At 48.3% G+C, this 21,908-nt stretch overlaps 1 pseudogene; it reads left to right on the forward strand.

Moving 5' to 3' along the window:
- The first annotated feature begins 308 nt into the window (after positions 1-308).
- On the forward strand, positions 309-976 carry LOC118934417 (60S ribosomal protein L13a-like; annotated as a pseudogene).
- Positions 977-21,908: the final 20,932 nt, after the last annotated feature.

Below are 21,908 nucleotides of genomic sequence, written 5' to 3' on the forward strand. Positions count from 1 at the left end.
TGATGGGAAGGAGCTCTATCCTACCATGCTGACCAGAACATACTAGATAGTATTGTAGTTAAATATTGGGACAGATTTAGATACATTGGACCAGGGATGTGAGAAATGAATAGGAAACATTCAACCCAGACATATGAGCACCTAGGGAGACCAGCATTTCTGGATTCCCATATTTGAAGAGTTTCCACTGGAAGAGGGGGAAGGGAATTCTGAGCAGGTGGGAACTTCAGAGATATAGATCTATGTCCAGAACAAGGGAAAACTTAAGACTTACAGCACTCACCAAAAGTAGAATTATTGCTTTTCCCAGACGGCTGCCGAAGATGGCGGAGGGGCAGGTCCTGGTACTCGATGGCCAAGGCCAGCTCCTCGGCCACCTGGTAGCCATCGTGACCAAGCAGGGACCGCTGGGCTGAAAGGTGGTTGTCGTGCGTTGTGAGGGCATCAATATTTCTGGCAACTTCTACAGGAATAAGTTGAAGTACCTGGCCTTTCTTTGCAAGTGGATAAACACCAACCCATCCCGAGGCCGCTACCACATCCGAGCCCCCAGCTGCATCTTTTGGCAGACTGTGCAAGGCATGCTGCCCCCAAGACCAAGCGAGGTCAGGCTGCCCTGGACCGCCTCAAGGTGTTTGATGGGATCCCACCACACTATGACAAGGAAAAGTGAATGGTGGTTCCCGCTGCCCTCAAGGTTGTGTGGTTGAAGCCCACACAAAAGTTTGCTTACCTAGGGCACCTGGCTCATGAGGTTGGCCGGAAGTACCAGGCAGTCACAGCCACCTTGGAGGAGAAGAGAAAGGAGAAGGCCAAGATCCATTATTGGAAGAAAAAACAGCTCATGAGGCTACGGAAACAGGCCGAAAAGAACGTAGAGAAGAAAATTGACAGATACACAGTGGTCCTCAAGACCCATGGACTCCTGGTCTGAGCCCAATAAAATTGACTGTTCGTTCATAAAAAAAAAAAAGAATAGTATTATCTCCAAGGGAAGGACAGAGTGAGGTCTCCATCACCAGAGGTGTTCAACACAGGTTATGTGGCCACTTGTAGGAAAGTTTGGGGAGGAAATAAACATTAAATTAGGGGTCAGAGTAGATGACATTTAAGATTCTTTCCACCCACGCAGAGCTTGGAATTCCACGTTAATACCCTGATCTGAGTGCTGGAAAGACGGAATGAACAGCACAGCCTGCTTTGATCTCTCTTTCCTGCCACCCAGCTGCAGTCTCAGAAGAGGATATGGTGATCAAATTCAGAGAGAGTTATGCAATCTCTTTATGGAGAACTTGGCTGGGGGCATTTTAAACATGTTTCTGCCTCACACACCCCAGCAGGATTGCAGAGAAGCTAGTGAGCCTGACTGGCAGGGGACAGTTAAACATCGACAGGCTTGGACAATTCAAGGTAGGGGTAATTTCCAAATATTAAAGACTTTGATGGCCTGGGATTTAATGAGTAAGAACAGAGGTCAGCCACCAACGGCGTGGAGGAGGGGGCCGCTGACTGGCCTGGATGGCTGTCAGCCATCATCCCAGGGACTCAGGAAGCTGTGCGCTCCCTGCCCTTGGTACTGACACAAGCTGCCTTCCTTTGCTGTTGTTATCAGCTTTTGTGAAGACTTCATTGGAGTCTAATCATCTTTGTGTTGAAGGGAGGCTTCTCTACTCTAGGACACAGGATTCTAGAAAGGACTTTCCATGTTCTGGAAACCCTGCATGTCATAAACCAACTCCCGCTGGATTGAACAAGAAGGAAAATGTTTTGACCTTTGTAAACAAAAAGTTCCAAGTCATCTCTGCTTCAGGTGGGGTCTGATCCAGGAGATTCTAGGATATCACCAAGGGCCAGCTTGCTATTGGCTTTATCATCATCATCCACAAAATATTAGTTCCCCTTTGCAATAGCTCTAAGCCTTCTTTTCATGAAGGCAAATGTTTTTGGCATTACAGGCTTTGTATCTACACACGATCTTCGACTACTTAACCAGAATTGGGTCATCAATTCCTGTGCTCAGGGTAAAGGCATATACTGACTGACTTAGGACAATTAGCATCCACCCTTGGGGCTGCCTGAGGAGGTCAACCCCACCCAAAATTCATGACTGAGAATGGAGAGGAGTCCTTCACCAAAGGAAATTCAGAATATCATTTTACCAAAAAATTGAAGGTGGATGCAGCATGTTAAAATTAGAATATGCCTACTTCAACCGGCAAGTGTCAAATCCTTGGAAGATGGTTCCCCATCACAATTTCTCATCTCAGATTCCTGATGGTTCTTGGCATTTTCTCTCATCCAACTATTACCCAAACTTCTGCAGAGTTCAGGCTTTGAGGCATCTAAATTTTCTTGGAGAAACTAAAGGAGATGAATGTCATTGAGAAAGAGCTGTTCTGATGCACACTTTGGGAGTGTCACAGGGTCAACACCCAACTTTCCGTCAGTGATAAATCTGCAAGATGCTCCTTGATATGAGGAGCGCCTTCCGAGAGACCAACACTGCTTTCACTGGGTATGAACACATTCTACACAGACGTTTAGGACGTAGGCAGTGGCTAGGCAAGATTTCATCTTGATCATGCGAGCATGCATGGAAGGTTGGTCTGCCTCTTACAGAACTGTCCACCATTCCCCAGTGCTCAGGGTCAGCCTTGCAGAGGATCATAATGGCTAGGAGTGGCACCGTCGAGGCATGAATAGGTCCCTTAATTTCATGGTTTAAAAATACGTTAGTTGACCTCAGTATAATTCCTATATTTTAGTCATTTATGTGTCATGACTCAGTACTCATTCATTAAATATAGTGCTTTTCAAATGAAGAACGGAGATGAAAATGTTTCTTAATGATGACAAGTGATATAATTTAGTTTTATTTCTGTCGTATCATGGTGCCCATGAGCCTGGCTGTGGCTAAGGGTCTGTCTGTGGCGCCATAGTGAGCTCCTTTTAGCCAAGGGCTCCATTGGACATGTCATTCTAGCCAATTCTGGTCATGTGGGTCTGAGCTGCCCCCCACTTTGATCCTTGGTCCTGCTTCATCTGAGATGTTTGGCTCCACTGGAGGATCTTCTCTATGAAAGCGCGCCTGGGCTGAGGTGGGGAGGAAAGGTGATTTGGGGGAGGTGGATGGATGCTCTTCACAGTCTTGGTTTTGTGGCTATAGGGCAACTGGGTAGAGGGCTGGAACTGAGCCTTGGAATGGACAAAGGCCCCTTTTCCTCAATAGCACGTGTTCCTGGCCTTGCTGCATTGGATGCCTTAAAGATGAATATTAATGGCTCTACAGAGTCGTTCAGTTTGGGAGGCAGCTATTTGCATTGTGCTTCCAGGGGGACCTCTCTGAACCGGCAGTAGAAAGCCTCCTTGATGGAGCTGGTTTTTGCAATACTCTGAAAATAAAGATCTCATTTTGCAAATTAGCAAACAACCCTCTCCCAGTAGCCATCCAAATAGCTCTTCCCAAATCTGGGACTCAGGGACACCTTTTAGTAACCAGAGGTTCTGCCCTCAGGATTCGCTCCACCAAGCTCCAGTTGTCCCCTTTTCTTTAGGGGTGGTTCAATGCTACTTTAACGTGATTGCTTTATTCTATGTTAATCTGTAGGGATATCAAAACCATTACACTTTATTGGCACGGGGCTTGGTAGAGAGTGGGAGGAGGTGGAATCTACACATTTGGCATTAAGCTCCTGGGAGGTTTTATTTTTTAACGAACACTTTTTAAAATGAGCCATCATTTACATTTACCACCCTACCAATGCAGTTAAATGACATGCATACTGGACTGCAACTGACCCTGAGTTGTAATCCTTGAGGCAACATTGGCAGCAAGTGATTATTAACAGAAGTCCCGGTGCTGCTGTGTGTCAAGTGCTAGAGAAGCCTTCCTGGAACTCTCAGGGGCCAGGTGGCACTGACCCTCCTTGGGGTCCAAACAGGGCTATTCCTGAGTGGCCCAAACTGGGGCAGTTTAGACATGGCAGTGGATGCAAACAGGCTAGTGGTTCCTCAGCCACGTGGGGAGCCCTGGGCTGAGAGTCAGACCTCCTGGCTTTGCATCCAGGCTTGTTGTCGAAGTCCTTCCTCTGGGTGTGTCAGTTTTCCCATCTGTAAAATGGCCCAGTTGGTCTCTGATGTCCCTTCTAGCTGCAATAACCTGCAATTTTCTTTGTTTGGACTGCTGTTTGGAACAGCCAGCAAGTATGTTTGCAGTGGGCTTTTTTCAGGCCTGCAAGTGTTGGGAGGTGGGATGGCATATGTGAGAACGTGAAGCTTTAGTCTCTTCCTTCAGAGAGCTTCTGTTGGGGGGACAACACGGCAGGAGGCATCTTAGCAAGTCCAGATGTGCTCAGCTAGGGCTCCCGTAGCCCAGCTCTATGGAGGAAAAGAGATTTGACCTGGGCCCTTAATGGTGCTAGAAACTAAAGGACAAGCAACACGGCATTTCGTGTCCACCTGAAGGAGGGTGTGGTTGGTGTTAGAAAGGGAAGCAAAGATCCAAGGAGATTAGTTGGAGACACTCCCCTTCAACTTCCTCGTCCTATGATCTCAGTGACCTTATTTGGGACACTGCCATCCTGGAGAACTCCAGGGCAGGGCCTTCACTCTAGTGCTGTGTGTTGGGATTTGCAGGGGGAGAGAAGGGGAAAAGCCTCTCTCCATCCAAGCCCAGCTCCCCCTGGCCATCCTGGATTGATGAGGGTCACACTCAGTTGAATTTGGGGCTTGGAGGCTCCTCCTCCTGGTGGGGTTCCAGGAAGGGCTTGCTGGTGAATTGTTCCTTTGATCTGGGGTTTGAGGTGTCCCCCTACCTTCTCTGCACACTGTCGACACTCTTCCTGGACTGCAAGGCTTATAGCAGAGCTGAGTGGGGGTTCTGGGTCTGTCCTCAAGTGTATTTCAGTAGCCAGGGCTCTGCCCTGTCCTTGAGCCAGCAGGATCCATGTTGGGGCTCATGACAGGCTACCCTGGCCTCCCCCCAACCCACCAGCAAGCTGAACGAAGCCCAGCCAAAGGGCTCAGGACATTAGGATATTCCAGTCTTCATTTTAGCCTCAAAAGTGAAAAATGTACAGATAATTTTGTTTTTCCCCAACAGAAGCCTTGTTTTCTGGGTCCCAGGACCCAGGCAGTGTAGTGTAGTGTTTTGAGTACAGAGTTGGGAGTTTGGGGCCTAGCAAGAAACAGATGGCACATTCAAAGGGTGCAAATTTGGAAACGTTTAATGAAGGACCATTTACAAAGCAGCAGATGGAGCTAGGAGTCCATGGGTATGGGGTGGGGTAGGGAAGCCCAGACCTGGGTGTTGGGGGACAGAGCACCTTGGGGCCTAGAGAAAGAGAAGGCTGGCTGCAGAAGGTCCCCAGCAGGCAGCATGCCTGCCAGGAAGGAGCTGGGAGAATGAACATCCCCGTCTCCCTCTCCTCCCTCCCTCTGGACTCTTACAGGAGCTCCCATTAGTTGAACACAACTCCAAGCCCATGGCATGGCACAGCATCTCTGTGTGGAGAGGGGGTCTGGAGAGAAAAAACCCCAAGCCTGCAGCTGACCTGGGCAAGTCCCTTCCCCTCTGTGTGCCTCAGTTTCCTTCCTTCAGCTTGTTGTAGGACTCAGAGTCCACTCTTCTCTCCAGAAAGAAAGTCCCACTGCTTAGGGGATATGGAGCCTTTCGCAGCTGGGCAGGCACACAACTGCCTTGGAAACTGGGGGCCAGGGATGCTCAAAGCCGGCAGGAAGAGAGCTGGCAGCTGGGTTTGTCTGGGTACCAACTAACCCCTCATTTATGTTTCCCTAAAAAACAACTAACATGTTTTGATGATTTCTGAGGAAAAAAAACCCAATATACTTAATTGTTAAGAGTAATTTCAGAGCTTATTAATGTAATAAATCTCTGGAGAGAAATATTTAGTTAACGATTAGCACAAAGTCAGAGTCTCCAGGCATAGATGGAAGCACCAGTTCATTCTTCAGTGGAGACAGAATGGTGGACATAGTGGAGAGAGGAGGCCTGTCTGACATTCATAATTGTTCAGCTGACGGTGTCAGGTTGGCACCAGGCAGGAGCTGCTGCCACACTGTCACCCAGAAGCAGGCTCTTTGGCATCACCAAGAGGTTTTGTGATCTTGTAACTATGGATCTCCAGCTTGGTGAATTTTGTTTAAAATGGGAAAAGAAGAATTACTCATCAGGCACTGGGCAGCTCCCATCAGCCCTCACTGAATGCATTAGGGAGCCTTGAGCTGTGCTACATATCCTTAAGCCAAACAGAATTCCCTGTTCCTGAAATCTCCAGTGCATTCCTCCTGCAGTCAGCCTGTGTCAGTAAAAGGTAGCTCCATCTATCCAGTTATGCCAGCCAAGTGTCAGGACCATCTATGGCAGACCAAGTGGCCTAAGTCCTACCTGTTGCCATGTATCTTTGCAGTGCTAGTGCTGTGACTCCATCTGCCCTGTGACCTGCTCTCGCCAAGGATGCTAACAAACAAGGCAGAAGCAGAGGCATGCAAACACTTTTGATTGGACTCACTGCTTACACTAGTCTGCTGGACCATGAGAGCCAGGTAGCCCATTTGCTCCAGTCCTAGCCAACTGCGAACCAACCAGAAGTGAGCGAGCCCTGTCAAGACCAGAAAAACTGCCCAGCCAAGCTCAGACTTGTGAACTAAAGAAATGCTTACTGTTTCAAGCCCCTGAGTTTGGGGTGTTTTCCTCACGAGGCATTATTGTGGCAGACCAAGTCATTATCCTTGACTCTTCCCTTCTCTGCAGAGCTCCTGCCTCCTGGCACACCCAGGTATCCTATTTTCCAAACACATCCCTATCATGCCCACTACTCTTCACTTCCCTTGGTCCCCAAGCTGCTGTCACTGCCCACCTGAGACTGGTCACCCTGCACACACTGTTTCCCACTCAGGATCCCTTTTCTCACCATAACACGAGTTGTCTTTATGGCAACAAGTGTATTGCTCATCTGCTCAAAACCTTGTGATTCATTTAAAATTAAATATCCCCTCTTGACCATGGCCTCCAAGGCTGTGTGTGGTCTGGTTGCTCCTCTTCGATCCTCCCTTCTTGCCTTATTCTACTCCAGCCACAGGATCTTCCTTCTGTGCTTTGAACACACACTCCTGGTCCTGCCTCAGAGCTCTTGCACTTGTTCGTGTCCTTGCCTGGAGGTGGCAGGCTACCTCCTTGTCACTGGTCTCTGTCCAAATGTCTCTCCCTCAGGGAGGCCTGGATGGACCCAGGAGATTGGAGGGTGGTTCTCTCCTTCTTAAGTCCCAGAGTCACGCTGTTTCTTATCTGTCTCTAGCTCAACCCTCTGACTGATCTGATTGAAATCATCTGTGAAACTGGAACACACTCCCAGAGGATGCTCTGAGCTCCGACTCTTGGCAGAGCATTCTCTGGGGGACTGGAGCAGCTGTCCTCCCTGGAGCTGGCATCTGGCCAGGCAGGGGGTGTGGAGTGGGGTTTGGGGGTTGCTCCTAAAGCCCTGGTGAGGGATTTGGGGCTGAAGTCTCTGCCTGGGTTTGGATTTTCTTTTACAGATCAACCTGAAACTGCCCTCTGCTCTAGATTTAATGGTGCATGAGACCTGCTGGGTCCCGTCTGTGCAGCACAGCGATGCTGCTTAGACTTCAGCTCTGAGGAATGCCACTACCCACTCCCCAGGGCTAATAATCCGGCCATGTGGCAGACTGCACCATCGCCACCGTGTTGGTGAAAAGCAGGAGTCCACAGTGGCAGCAGGAGGACATGGTACCCTGAAGTCTCATTACCACTGAGGCCTTGCCATCCTGGCACACTGAAATTTTGGGACCAGCTTTAAAGATACCAGCTGGACTATCAAAGCCTGTGCCTCATTCCTTCACTGCTTGTTGAGGGTGAGCTTCCTTCAGAGGGGAGTCCTGCTCCTGTGGCTGGCGAGTCTTGGGCCTTGAGTGACATCAGTGTGGTGGAGGCTGGAGCAGAGAATATCTGGGGAGTGATGTGCGGGTGTGTGCATGCCCATAGGTAAACCCTGCCCCCCAAAAGGTTTAGGGCCAGCTTTCTGGGTTTCTAGTCCTGACTGGGCACATGAACTTTAGCAAATCCTTGAAACCAATGATTCTCAAGCGAGGGTCATTTTGGCACCCTGGCTGCCCCAAAGGGACATTTGACATTGTCTGGAGATGTTCTTGGTTGTCCAGTTGGGGAATGGGTGCTACCATCATCCAGAGTGCAGAGGCCACAGATGCTGCCAAACAGCTGTGATGCACAGAGCAGCTGTGCACGAGGAGATCTGGGACAGAATGTCAATAGGGCTGAGACTGAGAAAACCTGCCTTACACTTCCCAGTTGCATTCCCCTCCTTTGAGGATGCACCTCATGGCACGTGAAGGAATGGGGAGGCGGCTTGGGAAGCGCAAAGGCCTGGAACTCATGCACTACTAACTATATACTCAGACCACAGAAACATCCCACCTAGAAACAAACAAACAGGTGAAACAGAAAAGAAAGAAAAAAGATCAAATATGAGCTGGCTCTAATGGTCCCAACCCATTTGGTAAATGTTGCCCCAGAATAAGCTTTCTGTGGGGAGGGTGTCAGAATGTGCGTTGCCCTCAGGGGGTCATAGGTCGCTCCTGCTCCTCTTACGGCAGCCCCATGGCACACGGAGTGAGATCCTAGTGGTTATAAACATTCTAGTTTACAGAACAGGGTTTATGTAGGAAACTCAACTGTTTCATTTGGTGCTCCAGGGAAGAAACAGAGATTCATCCTGAGACTGGAGGGACTCCTGCCCGAAAGGCTCTGATTAAGGGACGAGGTGCTGCTCCAATCCTGGAGAATTCCTGGGGCTTCCAGTTCAGGAAGGATTTCAGGGTTGCAGCCTAGCCATCTAAGGAGCTGGCCCATCAGTCCCAGGGGGACTGTGCTGCCTTTGATGGGCATGGGTTCCGGGGAGCTGGATGTGCTCAAGAAAGGTGATCACTGTGCTCAGCTGGGCAGAGTGCTTGTCCTCAGGGCATTCAAGCTTGGTTCTGCCCCAAGAATTTTAGGTTCTAACACAGCAGCACAGATTTGCTTCAGAGGAGTGTTCCTGGCCTCCTGGCCCACCTGTCCCCATCCTGGGTGTCGTCTGGAGCTCAGAGGCATGAAGAGCTCAGCTAAGTCACCTCCCTTTTCTTTCCCTTCTCTTCCTGGTGGCCCCAGGCACTGCTGCTGGGCTCTGGGAATGGATGGGTGTGTTTCCTCTTTGTGTGAGGAGCTGCACCTATACATGGGAAGGTGGGAGGCGGTGCGCACATGAATGGGGACACCACTACAGGACCTGGAGAGCAGGCGCGGGTGTCCGACGTCAGCTTGGAACCTTAGTGAACTGGGGCTGCTGCATGACTGGTCCCAGCCTCCCAAGAGCCACTCTCAAACAGCCACAGAAGGCATGAAGCAGCAAGCAACTCGGGGTAAAGAGGAAACTGGTAAGCAGACATGGTCCTGATGAGGTCTTCTAACAAGATTTCGGCAAGATATCATTTTGTGTATGTTAGTGTTGTGTACATACAAAAAGAAGTTTTCCATCAGTGCCCCTGGTTCTAAGAGGTAGCATCCAGATGCTGTTTATTTTTATTGACTATTCAGTACAACCAAGCAGCAAAAGATAATGGGGTGGGGGTGCCGGTGGCCTGGAGTAAGCTTTAAGCTGAAGGTTAGATAAAATGTGCTGTTGGAGTTTGCCCCCGACCTTCTCTCTGACCGTGAGAACCACAGGGAATACTGGGATAGACTTTTGAACAAACGAATTGCAGTCCTGTTGATGTGGGTGGTGCAATGAAATTTGGAAAAATCAGAGTGATTTCCAGTCTGTTTGTATTTTATTTGGTTTTCTGCTTGGAGCTAGCAAACACTCTCTCCCTAATAGCACTGGTTAGTTTCATCAAAGACTAAGAGCAGGAACATATGTGCAACTGGGAAGTGTGTTTCTTTCTCTATTTGAAGCAAACTCACTCTTTTCTCTTCTAAGTCTCAAGAAAATACCCTAACCCCTCAGACAATGACATTACTGTCACCTGCTTAAAATGGTATGACATTCTTCATGTCTTAGAATACTCTCTAGGGTTCTCTGTTTTCCATGAAAGCATTTATTTCAGTCAAAATAATTCGTGTTTTTCTCCACTCCGACACTTCACCAAAAAGGAGTTGCAAGAGAATATAACAACTCAAAAGCCCTGTGTCATTTTTAAAGGAACGATTTCCCCTCTCGACAGATAAACCTTTTTTGTCTCCTTGGGTATGGCCAGTGTGCAGGTGTGGCCCTGAGGAAAAGCTGGCCTCGCAGCTGCCCACGTGGCTGCACATGTCCTTGGGGACCTGCAGCCTGCCTGGGAGGGGCTCCGGGAGCAGGTGGGGCTGGTGCCTCCCCCAACCCTGCCCCGAGACGCCATTGCTGCCCTGTTGCACCTGCACTTGTCTTCTCCCTGATTGCGGACAGAGCCAGGGTTTCCTTTCTGACCCCCCTCCTGCCTTCTGCACACCTCATCCTGGAAGGCTGGGAGGGCTGCCTTCATCACCCGCATGATGAACCTTTTGAATGTTCGGACGTGGGCTCCTGGCTGGAGATGTCACGTCTCCCCCTCTGTTGTTAGTCTGGAGACAGCACGGGCTCCCCTGGTTTACCTGTGTGGTCCCAGGGCGTCTCAGGTGCCAGGAGCCGCTGCGTGATTGCCTCGCCTCCTGTCAGATGTGGTTGGCGAGAGACCAGGACAGCATGACCACCGGACACAGCACACTACAGAGGTCAGCTTGCAAGGACAGTGGGACGGCAGTGATGTGGCCATGACTAGTTGTCAAGTGTGTGGAGAAAAAATCAGGAAGGAGGGGGCGGTGGTGGCAGGCAGTGTGATGGAGGAGGGGGGCACTGGGAAGAGAAAAGTCCTGTCATCTCTGATGAAATATTCAGTGTTGTCCGTGCTGTTCTATAGGCTGTTTCCCCGAAGGGGGTGGATTTCTAGATCATTCTTCAGGCCCCTTGTGGGCGACTGGAGCACTTTGTTTAATAGATTGGTGGTGCTCATCAGAGACATCTGTAATGCATTACCAGAGGTTTTTAATGTTGGGGGACGCTGGAAGGTCCAAGTGGGTATTATTGTGTGTCAGCATCACACACATGCGTGCATGTGTGCAGACGGGTCCTTGCACCTGGGACAGACGTGATCCCTGCCCAAAATGACTTTTGCCTCCAGCACACCACCTTTTTAAGCCTATAGAACTCCAAAACTGCTGTATAGTAACAAGTTTGTGAGATTTTGGAAAGGAAACCACAGTAATGATGCCAGTTCTTATGATCATAAATAATCATAATTAACAGGACTGCTGTATATTTATGTTGGTTTGTTTTCAGACACTTTTCATTTTATTTTGAATTTTTTCATATTGTGTTGACTTGAAACACTTCTGTCTATAGCGTGGCGTGCTCTGCAGAACACTGGAGAGCAGCATACTTTATTTGTCCTCAGAAACAGACCACAGTAATGTGGTAACTTCTATCTGCTAGCAGGTTCACAGAATGGCAATATTAGTCTTATTGAAACTGCTATGTGTTAGAGAGAGAAAATCAAAAGCCAATGGTTCTGAGGTTGCTCTTGCAGGAATATCACTTTTCTGACTTTCCTCGTGTGTCTAGAATGCTGCCACAGGAAGGAAGGCACATATACATATTTTCCAGTTTAAACTCTTGATAAGCTTGGGTAGGGTAACTTGACTAAGAATAAGTGCTCTATGTCTGAAAATATATGATGACTCATGGTTAAAAGCTGGGGAAGGAGAACAATAGCTCTCATTCTGACATTGAAAGAGAGGCTGTGGTCTGGGTCCTTAGTGATCAATAATCTATAAGCCATGCATTGATGGTGGGGGGAACACCTGGCAAAACGTTCAGAAAATATAATGCCATGTGAAGGTGCTGAAATGCTCCTGGGGTTAGAAATTAGACCTCACTTCCATCAGTGTGATGTCAATAAGCCTTTGGTTGCTTTTCTGGGGAGAAGTACTCCACCGTAGGGTAAATTTCCAGTTGTGAATTTATGGCTGGGTCTTTCTCCCCGTGCCCCACTGTGGAGGGGCTTCCACCTGGACGCTGCGTCTGCGACAGTCACCCACTCCTGACTCCTCACTCAGAGGCGGAAGTGAGCTCTGCACAGAGACCCTTGACAGCTTCAGAGCGAAGCCATCTTTCCAGCCATAAGAAATGCAAGAAAAGTTCATTTTTCCTTCTTTCTCTTTCTGGCTTTCCCTGGGTTGTGATTTCAAACTTTTAATATGTGCATACTGGTGAAGCATTGTCCCTACTTAAATTATTTGTCTCCCTGTATGATAGTTTTGTTGGCAAATGAACTATTCATGTAGCTTTTAGAGTCACCATGGGTTTAAATTTAAGCCTTAGGCCAGGTCTACACAGGCAAAGACCACAGATGATTATGATTATGGTTTCAAGCTCTGCTTTCGTGTGATTATCAGGATATTTCATCCAAAAGCAACAGCAATTTTATTCTTTTCCTTTAATTTTTTAATTCCACGTCCTCTGGCCGGTGGAGGCTCCTTAGCCTTGGCCTCAGTGGACGTCCTGGGGGCCTTCCTCCGTAATGATTCTTCAACTCCAGGCACCTGGGCCTGTTTGTTCAGTGCAGGAGTTGATCCCAAAGTGCAGGTGGGTGGTGGAGGACCCCAAAGGGAGCCGTGTGGAATGATAGGAAGAGTTGCTGAAGGACCAGGAGGCCCCGATGGGCCTGGGTGAGACTGAGCGGCTGAGACCCAGGCTCCCTCCCTCAGTACTGTAATGGGCACTGCTTCGGCGCCCCCTAGAGGTCTGGGGAGACAGTGCCAGGCAGTCACCATGGAAACAAGAGTTGGGGGAGCCAAGAGATGGGGGAGCCAGGAGCACTGGACTAGGAGCCAGGAATGTGGTGTGGCGGCTGTGTGGTGTCTGTAGTGGATTGGTGGAGTGATACCTGTGAGTATTTGAGAAGCTCCCATTGGAGATGCCTAAGGATAACTGTGGGTGTTTGCATAGGGCAGGAGAGGGCCCAGATGCAGAAACAAGGCAATGAGGACTATGGGTCACTGTCTTTTTGGCATTTAAAATCAACATGGCCCCATCTCAGCCTCCTGGATGCTGGTGACATGTGGACCAGTCTCACAGCCTTGTCTTAGGCCAGGCCAGTAGATGAAGCAGCTCATTCATGCTTCTCTGTCCACCCTGTCCCTGCTGGCACAGGGCCCCACATTACCAGGGCAGTGCCACAGTGCATCTTCACTCTTCATGAAATGATGGAAGAGCTTTGCTCTCTGCTGACTCACTGAGTTGGTTCTTTCATCAAGTTGGTTGCCAATTCCCAGTGAGTGATGGAAGTTTGTTTGGTCTGGCTGAGAAAATGCTATTATCATTAATATTGATATTCTGATGAACTGGCAAAAATGGAAACTGTCTTACTGCTTACTATGTGCCAAGCACGTCACATGCTCCATCTCGTCCTTTTAATGGCTCTCTGAAATAGAAAATTTTTTGTACCCATTTTACAGATGAAGAAACTGGGGCTTGGAAAGATGAAATATCTTGCCCAAACTCACACAGCTAGTAGAACAGGGGCTTGAACTCAAGCAGTCTAATTCTGGAGCCCATGCTCTTGGCTCTTGATGACGTGTTGAAGACCTCATCCTCATGTGTTTTTACACGGACCTCACTCAGCTTGGGGATAAGGAGCACTGGACTAGGAGCCAGGAAGCCTGAGTTCTTCCATCTCTGATTTGCTCTGCAGTCTTGAGCAAGTTACACCCACTCTTTGGCTCTTAATTTCCTCATCTGTCAAACAGAGGCTTGGACTGGATTAGCTCTCCAAAATCCACCCACTTACCAGATCAGGATGTTCTAAGGTGAAATTCCAGGACATGACTGGGGCACTCACTGAGGACATCTGCACTAAACGCGTATTTGGGAGCACCTGGTGGCTTGTGGTGCTGCAAAAACTGCACCAGATGTCCCATGTCTTCATTGACACTGCAACGTCAGAGACCAAATGGGAACCTACTGAGGGATGGCCTGCTGGCTGCAGCCAGGCAGTGACCAGTGGGCAAGCCCTCTCCCTGGCCACTCTTTCCTCCAATCTATGGCAACCTCTGCCATCAGGGCGAAGTGGGTGGGGCTCGCTGCTGAATGAGCCCTGGGAGGGATCCTTGTGTAAGGCAAGTAACCTTCCTTTAATCTACTGTTAAACTTCACTTTCTTGGATACGGAACTTTCTTAAGGTGGGCTTTATTAAGCAGCACTTTGACTAGGACTGCATCTTCCTTTTTACTCAGCATCAGAGGCTTCTTTAGTTCGAAGCCTCCTTGTAGGGAAGTATCATATTTTTTCATACCTGGGGCTGAGTGGCAATTTTGGCCCTTCATAGGCCTCTGTGCTAGTTATCGCCCCCGTTGCTATCTGCTTCCAGCATTCTTTGCTCATTGCTGTTGGACAAGATGGACTTGGCCATTGGGAGCCCCCAAAGGAAATCAGAGGTGGGAGCAGAATGGGGTAGGCATGCTGTCTCAGTCCCCTGCTTCGAGGGACCCTCCTGAACTTCAGTTCTTGTCAGGAGGTCCTTCCTCTGAGGTTCCTGCGTGCACTGGGCTCTGGGAACACTGCTCCCTCCTGGTTCTTCTGCAGGCCCCACTGCCCCACATTTCCTCCCTTGACTGAGCCCGCACTCTTCTCCATGGCCCCGTGTGGGATGAGTGCGGGTGCCTGCTGCTCCCTGCCTCCTGCAGCTTCTCTCACCTACTAGGGCATCTGTTAACACTCCTGATATGGCCACGCAGTGGGCAGGGCAGGACAGGGCAATACTCCCAGTTCATCAAGGAAACTAAAACCCAGGCAGGTGCTGATGGCCAGCCACAGAACAGTCTTATGCACAAGCTGGGACTCAAACCAGTCTCCTGATTCTAAATTTGGCATTATTTCCATAATTCTTCTCACTGACTTGTTAAGCTAACTAAAAACTTTTGAGTGTTCTTGACAGGAGGGCTTTCTTAAATATTTAGCTTGGCAAATAGAAGCAAACCAGGCATATAATTCACAAATTTTCCAGTTGTTTCCACTGCCATAAGCAATAGCCCTCATTCAATCTTAAACAAGAACCTATAAATTTTAAAGAATATTAATGATATTGAGGTACATAGGAAGATGGTTATTTACCTTGTTGACCAACATGAGAATATAAAGTAAAGGATTAGCAAAAGACAAGTGGAATGTGTATTTACATGTTATGATATATGCAGGGGTAAAATGAGTGGTATAAATGCATTTTTAATTTGAGTGTATTTATTACTTGTGAAAGTGAAGACTAATTATGCTGTCTTGATTCTGGCATTGTGGGAGAGGTTCATGAGGAAGCTCACCCCTCTTGCATTGCTTCAAACATTGCAGGCTGCTTCTCTGCTGTGGTGGGTACTGGGATGGGTTTATGGAAGGTGACTTGAAGGACGAAGGGGAGACAGATTTAGCTTCTCTTGTGGCCTTCTCCTCAAATTGCCCATCCAGGTCCTTTTGTAATTGCCATTTCCTCCCTCAACTTCTCAGTTTTGCATCTGAGGCCATAATCCAGTTGCTCTTCAGTGGACATCAGAGGGGGCAGCCCACCAGGAGATGCATGTTAGGTGTGGTGAATCGGTCACTGAGGGTCTAAGTCACTAGGCTAGCAGTGATGCCACTGGAGTCCTGGGCTGGGGGTGGGCTCGTGTTATTACAGTCACAGTGAATTGTAATTACAGGCCTTAACAGGCACCCAAAGACAGCTACAAACTTCAGCCAGGGCAAGCAGTTACTCTTGGTGGCTGGCACAGTACCTGACTTATGAGGAGGTGCCCTCCTGGCAGAACTCAGGAAGTAGTGGAGAAGGGCGAGGCATGTGTTCCCTTGGTGAGAGGCATTCCCTGTCTCTAGAGGCTTCTGCTTAGGCCTCCAGCGGGCTGTTTCTCCTCTCTGCCCTCTGGTCCTTATCAGATTGAATATCTCTACAGATACGTGTGACCTGAGGGCTTCCAAGCCCTAGTCAGTGGTTCTCAATGCACGGAACCATCTAGAGCTTTAGAAAACCCCAAAGCCCAGGTAGTACCCTGGACCAGTTAAATCAGAATCTCTGCTGTAAGCTCCAGCTGATTCCACTGTGTAGCCAGGGCTGAGAATCACTGCTCTAGGTTGTGGCTGATGTGTAACCTTGCCTGCTTTTTCCTCTCAAGGAACAGTTTTGCTAGGGCCTGGTGGGGGAGGAGGGAAACTTACTAGAATCAGCTTCTTCAGGGTGGCATTTGTTAGTTGGTCAAATACAAGACCTTATCAAAGCTGTGGTTTGACTTTCAACCTCATAAATCTAGAAACGACATATTAGATTCTCAGAGTGGATCTAGTTTTTAGGTGTAGACTCACCTTAGTCCAGGTCATGAGACTGATGTATAAACCCAGAAACCCAATGTGTTAACAATGAGAAGATAATGGTATGACAACTGGGCTTCTTGCCTCAATAGGGTTGCTCTTTCTTGGGGCTGAGCAATTTTCTTGTAGCAGCGTTTTCAACCTTTCTTCTAGGCAGGTAGTTGTACCAGTAGGTGAAACGGGCCAGACCACTCTTCTCAAAGACAGATTCAATCAGGCAGGGCTTCTCCAAAGTAGTTTCAACTTTGCCTTTGATTTGCTGCAAGCCAGAAAACTAAAATTTTCTTGGGGAAAATGGACTATGCTGGTTTTCTCAGCCTTCCTGGATGCTACGAGACTTGAATTCTTATGGATACCTCTGTATCCATGGTGGCGGAGGAAGAGAAGAGCTAGTAAAATGAGGAGAATGGTAGTTCTTGGATTATGAGGATATTTTCCCAGGCTTTGCTGTTTCTCGGGGTGGAAACCCACATCTGAAGCTGAAAGCAGTAAAGAAGTGACAGGTGGTTGGGGCCCTGGGAGGTCATGGCAAGGGAATTCCTGAGGAAGCAGGGACTTAAAGGCAGAAGCCAGAAGGCAACGAAAACACACAAACACTCGGAGCAGGGTTAAAGGGAGAGGGTCTTCTGGGGACAGAGCTGATGTGCAGTGGCGGGTGTGCTTTGCCGAGTGGGGCCTCTGTTCTTTGGCTGCCAATATGTCAGTGGCCCTGCATCCTAAACCTCATGCTGAAGAGTTTATTCAGTGATAAATGCAGCACAGTCACACCAGAGGGTACAACTCAGGGGCAGCCAGGAGGCTTTGCAGGCTTCACCCAGGGCCTCTCCTTTAGATACAAAGCTTCTTCCCAGAATCTGCATTCTGTTCTCATGTTCTGTAAATGTTTTCAACAGTCCCTGCTCTGGATTAAGGCATGTGTGTGGGCTATGGGCAGGACAGAAAGAGGCCAGGCCAGGCCAGGCATGTCTGGTTGGCATGGGTCTAAAACTGCTTGGTGGATCTCTGTCTGAGATGCCCACAGCTAGCAGCTCCCTACCGAACAGTGCTGGTATGAATGGGATGTGTTGGCTGGTTTAGAAAACAAATGAGAAAAACCACCTTTTGCATCGTCTACACCAATTGTATTCAATAATAGCTATTACTAATAGAATAAATGAAAAATGCATTTCTTTAACACTGTCATCTCTCACGGTGATATGCATCTTGAGCTGATTTGCAAATGTGAGGTTCTAAGTGGCGCGTGGTTGGAAGCAGTTAGCTCCTAATGTTATGCTGCCTCATGGGCAGCAGCCGAACCTATTAATGAACTAATCTCAGACTCTCCAGTGGATGCCGTCTGGGCTCCTCTGTGCTGCACTTTGCATTTTAGCTAAAATCAACCACGTTAAAGAAAGGAGAATTTAAATGGATTAGGCTGCCTATCTCCTGAATCAAAGAATGTGCTGGGCAACTGCAAAGGACGGGAATGGGTGTGGAAGATTTTTGGGCTCAGGGAAAGAGATTAAAACTTTGCAGACCGTGCACTGGGCAACCTGCCCTCATCACGCATCGGCTGTTGGATCAAGGGCTCTGACTCTAGCCCTTGTTCTAGGTTCTACCACCACTCACTAGCTATGTGATCCTAGGCAAATGAGTTAGCCTTTCTGATTCCTCGTCTGTGAAACGGAGTAGTGATACAACTTATATAGAAGGCTGTTCAGAGGGTCAAATGAGTTATTACTTTCAAAGAGTGCTTAGAAGTGCTTGGCACACAGAGTGTGCTATATAAGGGTTTGCTACACTGATTTGTTTATTCCATGAATGGTTATTTAATATCTATGATGTGCCAGGCAAAATTCTTCGTGCTTGAGACTCAGCTTGAGCAAGATAAAGTTCTTGCCCCAAAGTGGTTTACATTCTAGTTGGAAGGATAAGAAAGAGGTAATTTCAGATTATAATAGGCACTAGTAAGGAATTATCAACTTTAGATGGACCAGTCACAGAAAGCTCCCAGCGCAGGGGACATTTGAGCAGGAAGCTGGGAATGAAACCAGCAGGGCACCAAGTACGGTGTGTTTGGGAAGTGGCAATGGCTGGTGTAAAGGGTGAGTCCTGGCAAAAGGCACAGACATGATGGAGAACGGCAGGGAGGCCGGTGGCATGGTGCGCACAGGGCAGACCTGTGTCTCCTCCATGGAGTTCCATCTGGGAGCAAACACACCCCAGCACACAGCATTTTGGGAGCTAAGCACACGTCAGGCTCTGGCTCTAGATCAGAGAACCGCTTGGTAAAATTTCCTTTTCCAATTGCTGTGGTTTTCTATGGAGTGATGTTTCGGGAAGATGACCGGCCAGAGACATGAATTTTAACCTGTTGTGGTTCCACAGTGAGGATATTTTCTGCCTTTTTAGTTTTACGAACAAAGTTTTCGTTAATGGCTTTTGTTTCTGTCTTTGCTCTGGCCCCATGGGAAGCTCAGAGGCACATTGTCCGCGTCCCTCTGGGCTCTGCATGTCTATGTACTGACCTTATTTCTAGCTCAAGTACTGACTTTACTCTTGGATCATCCAGATTCCTTCATTACTTCATCCTTTTGTTTCACGGGTGTCCTTTTGAGAAGGGGGCAAGGCATGAAGGAAGGAAGGAGAAACACCTGGCTGAGGATGCAGTCTGGAGTAAGATGCTCTGCCAGGAAGGTGGAAGCCAGGTGGGGGCATTTATCCTCTGGAAAGATAGCCTGGAGTCAGGGTGAGAATAATGGGGGAGCTGACCATGCAGCTGGCAAGCCTTGGCAATGGGGACTAGGACTTCTGACTGGTCCCTTCAGAGCTGGAGTGCCCTGCTGTGTGTTCAGAATGTTACATGTAACCAGTGTCACAGATACACACTGAATAAAAACTACCGTATGGCTCCAAAGGCCAGCCAACTACTTCATCTGGTATTCAACTGAAGAAAGCATGCCCAGCCCCGGATGGAGGAAAGGCTGGCTCTAGGGGCACTTACTTACCAGTGGAAGGTATATTGGTCTTCAATACTCTGCTGTATTAAAGGACTTTCAGGGGCATTTTTGAACCCACACAAATTTCCTTGTATGCACTGACTCAGGGGAGGATGGCGGGAAGGGAATGCCGAGTGTGACACAGTCCCCAGGGCTTTATTTTCCACCATTAGAGCTGCCCCCCGGGCATCCAGGGAAGGAACAGTGGCCAGCTCTTGCCAATCTGGCTGATTTCCACAGGTTTCCCTGATGAGTGCAGGCACTTCAGGCTACTTCTGAAGCTAACTGGGGTCAACAGAGCATCACAGGTCACCTGCTGGAAGAGGGTGCTGAGCCTGGAGGCTGGGTGGGTTGACTTGGCTCAAAGCTGTGTATCTGCTATGGCTCCATTTTACTAAAGACACCTGGTGGTGAAAATCTGGAGTTATTCCTATTCTTATGTTGTGGGTTATTTCAGCAACATCCCTGTCATGTCCTTACTCTTGCTCACTGTATCAGTGTAGATGTGGCTAATGTCAGTGTAGAAATGGCTAATAGTGGAATGCTCCCACTACTGAAGGCACAATCTTTCTTCTTGAACGAAGGTCACCCCCTCAGGTCTGGAAGCCAATGAGTGAAGCTGAGGCTTGGGGAGCTCAGAAGTTGGAATGTCTGAAGATGGGTCCATCAGCCTTAATTTGCACTGCATCACATTTGCAAGTTGCAAAATGGAATTTGCAATTGCTTTTCCGCAATGTTCAAATTAGCACTTCTTAGCATATTAATGAACTACTTTTTTTTTTCATTATGTGACCAATTTTAATGGAAATAGCAGCCTCAACACAAGGATTAGGTCAGTGTTTCATGAGAATTAAGTTCCAAAGCTTCCTGCAGAGGCTGAGTACCTGGCTTTTGGATGGGCATGTGTCAGCTCAGAGCAGCAGTCCCGAATATGTGGACTTTTCAGGTACCCTTGCCAGGGCAGGTTTGGTTCGGGATGAGATCTGTGGCTCCTGGCTCAAGAGATTTGACACCCATCAGGGAGGTGGGTGTGCCAGAAGAGGCTGGTGACTCAGCCAGTGGATCAGGAGAGTATCTTCATCACGTCTGAAAAGGAAGTCAAAGTGTAGGCCCCATATACCAGATCACTTTCACACCCACCAAAGGAGCAGCTCTTTTCAAAACAGGCCAAAATCAGCTAGGATGACCTTCTGTGGGAATTTCTCTTTCTAAGATGTTTTCCTGTATAGAGGCTTCTCTGGCATATGCTTCATGTAGCTGGTCCCAAGTCTTAAGGGCACATTGTCCATAATCACCCGAGCATTTTCTAACTCCGTGTCAGGATAAATGGGAAGAATCCCTTCCTGCAAGGACCGTGGAGCTCCTGGCCATGAGCAGCCCAGTAGTGGGACCCAATGCACAGAGGAGAAGAAAACAACAAATGGGGCTTTTAAATGTGCCTGGAGATCACAGAGTTGTGTACTGTCTGTCCTTCTGCAGAGACAGTGGTCAGAGAAATGAGAGGCCTCAGTATGGGTGCCCCGAACCATGGAGTCATTTGAGAAACCAAGCCAGGGAAGTCTGCCTGGGTGGTCTCCACTGGCCACCTGGCTGACTGAGACTGTGGCCTGGCCCTCTGTGCAGAGTAACACAGACACACCAGGCTTTCAAAGACAAGAATGGACCCCAAGTTCTCTAAATGGCAGTGCTTCCTTAGTTCATTATTCAAAATGAACTGATTATTCATCCTCAGCTTGAATTACCAGCTAAATAGTATTTTCCTGCTGAGTGTACATTTGTAATGCTATCCATTTCATCCTGCGTGATAGCATTGTATTCCAGCGGCTTCAGCTGCCTATTCTTTACTATCTATAGATGGGTGCGTGGGTGTGCTGATTGCATTTTAAAAACAAGAGTTTGTGTATCTGATGGATCTGGAAATAATCAGTAACTAAGGTAGCAGAGGGGGAAAAAAATCCAGCTCTTGATGAGTAATTTTAAAACTGTGAATACTTCACAGCTTGATAGATTCCCAGGGAAGGAGTCCGTCAGTCACACTGTCTCCCAAAGTGCAACTGGGCCAGCAGGTGCTTATTTTTAGAGATCCTGGGAAACTGGCAGGTATTTTGTTACCTGAGAGAGAAGATCCTTCTGCCTCCCATTGTTCTTGTGACTAATAGGAACCTTTACATGTCCCTCAGTCCATCAGTGGACGAGTATTTTAGCCAAGTCTCTTCTTAGAGGAGCCCCGGTTAGAGGGGCTTGTCAAACTACAGATTACCTTGGCTAGTGTAACTGAAAGTCTCAGGGGGGATAGCTTCAGGTGTGGCTGGATTTAGGGGTTATACACTATCTGCAGGGTTTGGCTTTGATTTCCTTTGCCTTGATTCCATTTTCAGGTAGCTTGGCTCTCTCTTTGTGGAGGGAAGATGGCGACCAGCAGCTGCAGATGTTTAACCACTCAGGAGCTCCAGTGAAGAGATTCTCTCTTTATGCA

Source organism: Manis pentadactyla, chromosome 15 (assembly GCF_030020395.1).
Source record: "Manis pentadactyla isolate mManPen7 chromosome 15, mManPen7.hap1, whole genome shotgun sequence".
Classification (NCBI taxonomy): Eukaryota; Metazoa; Chordata; class Mammalia; order Pholidota; family Manidae; genus Manis; species Manis pentadactyla.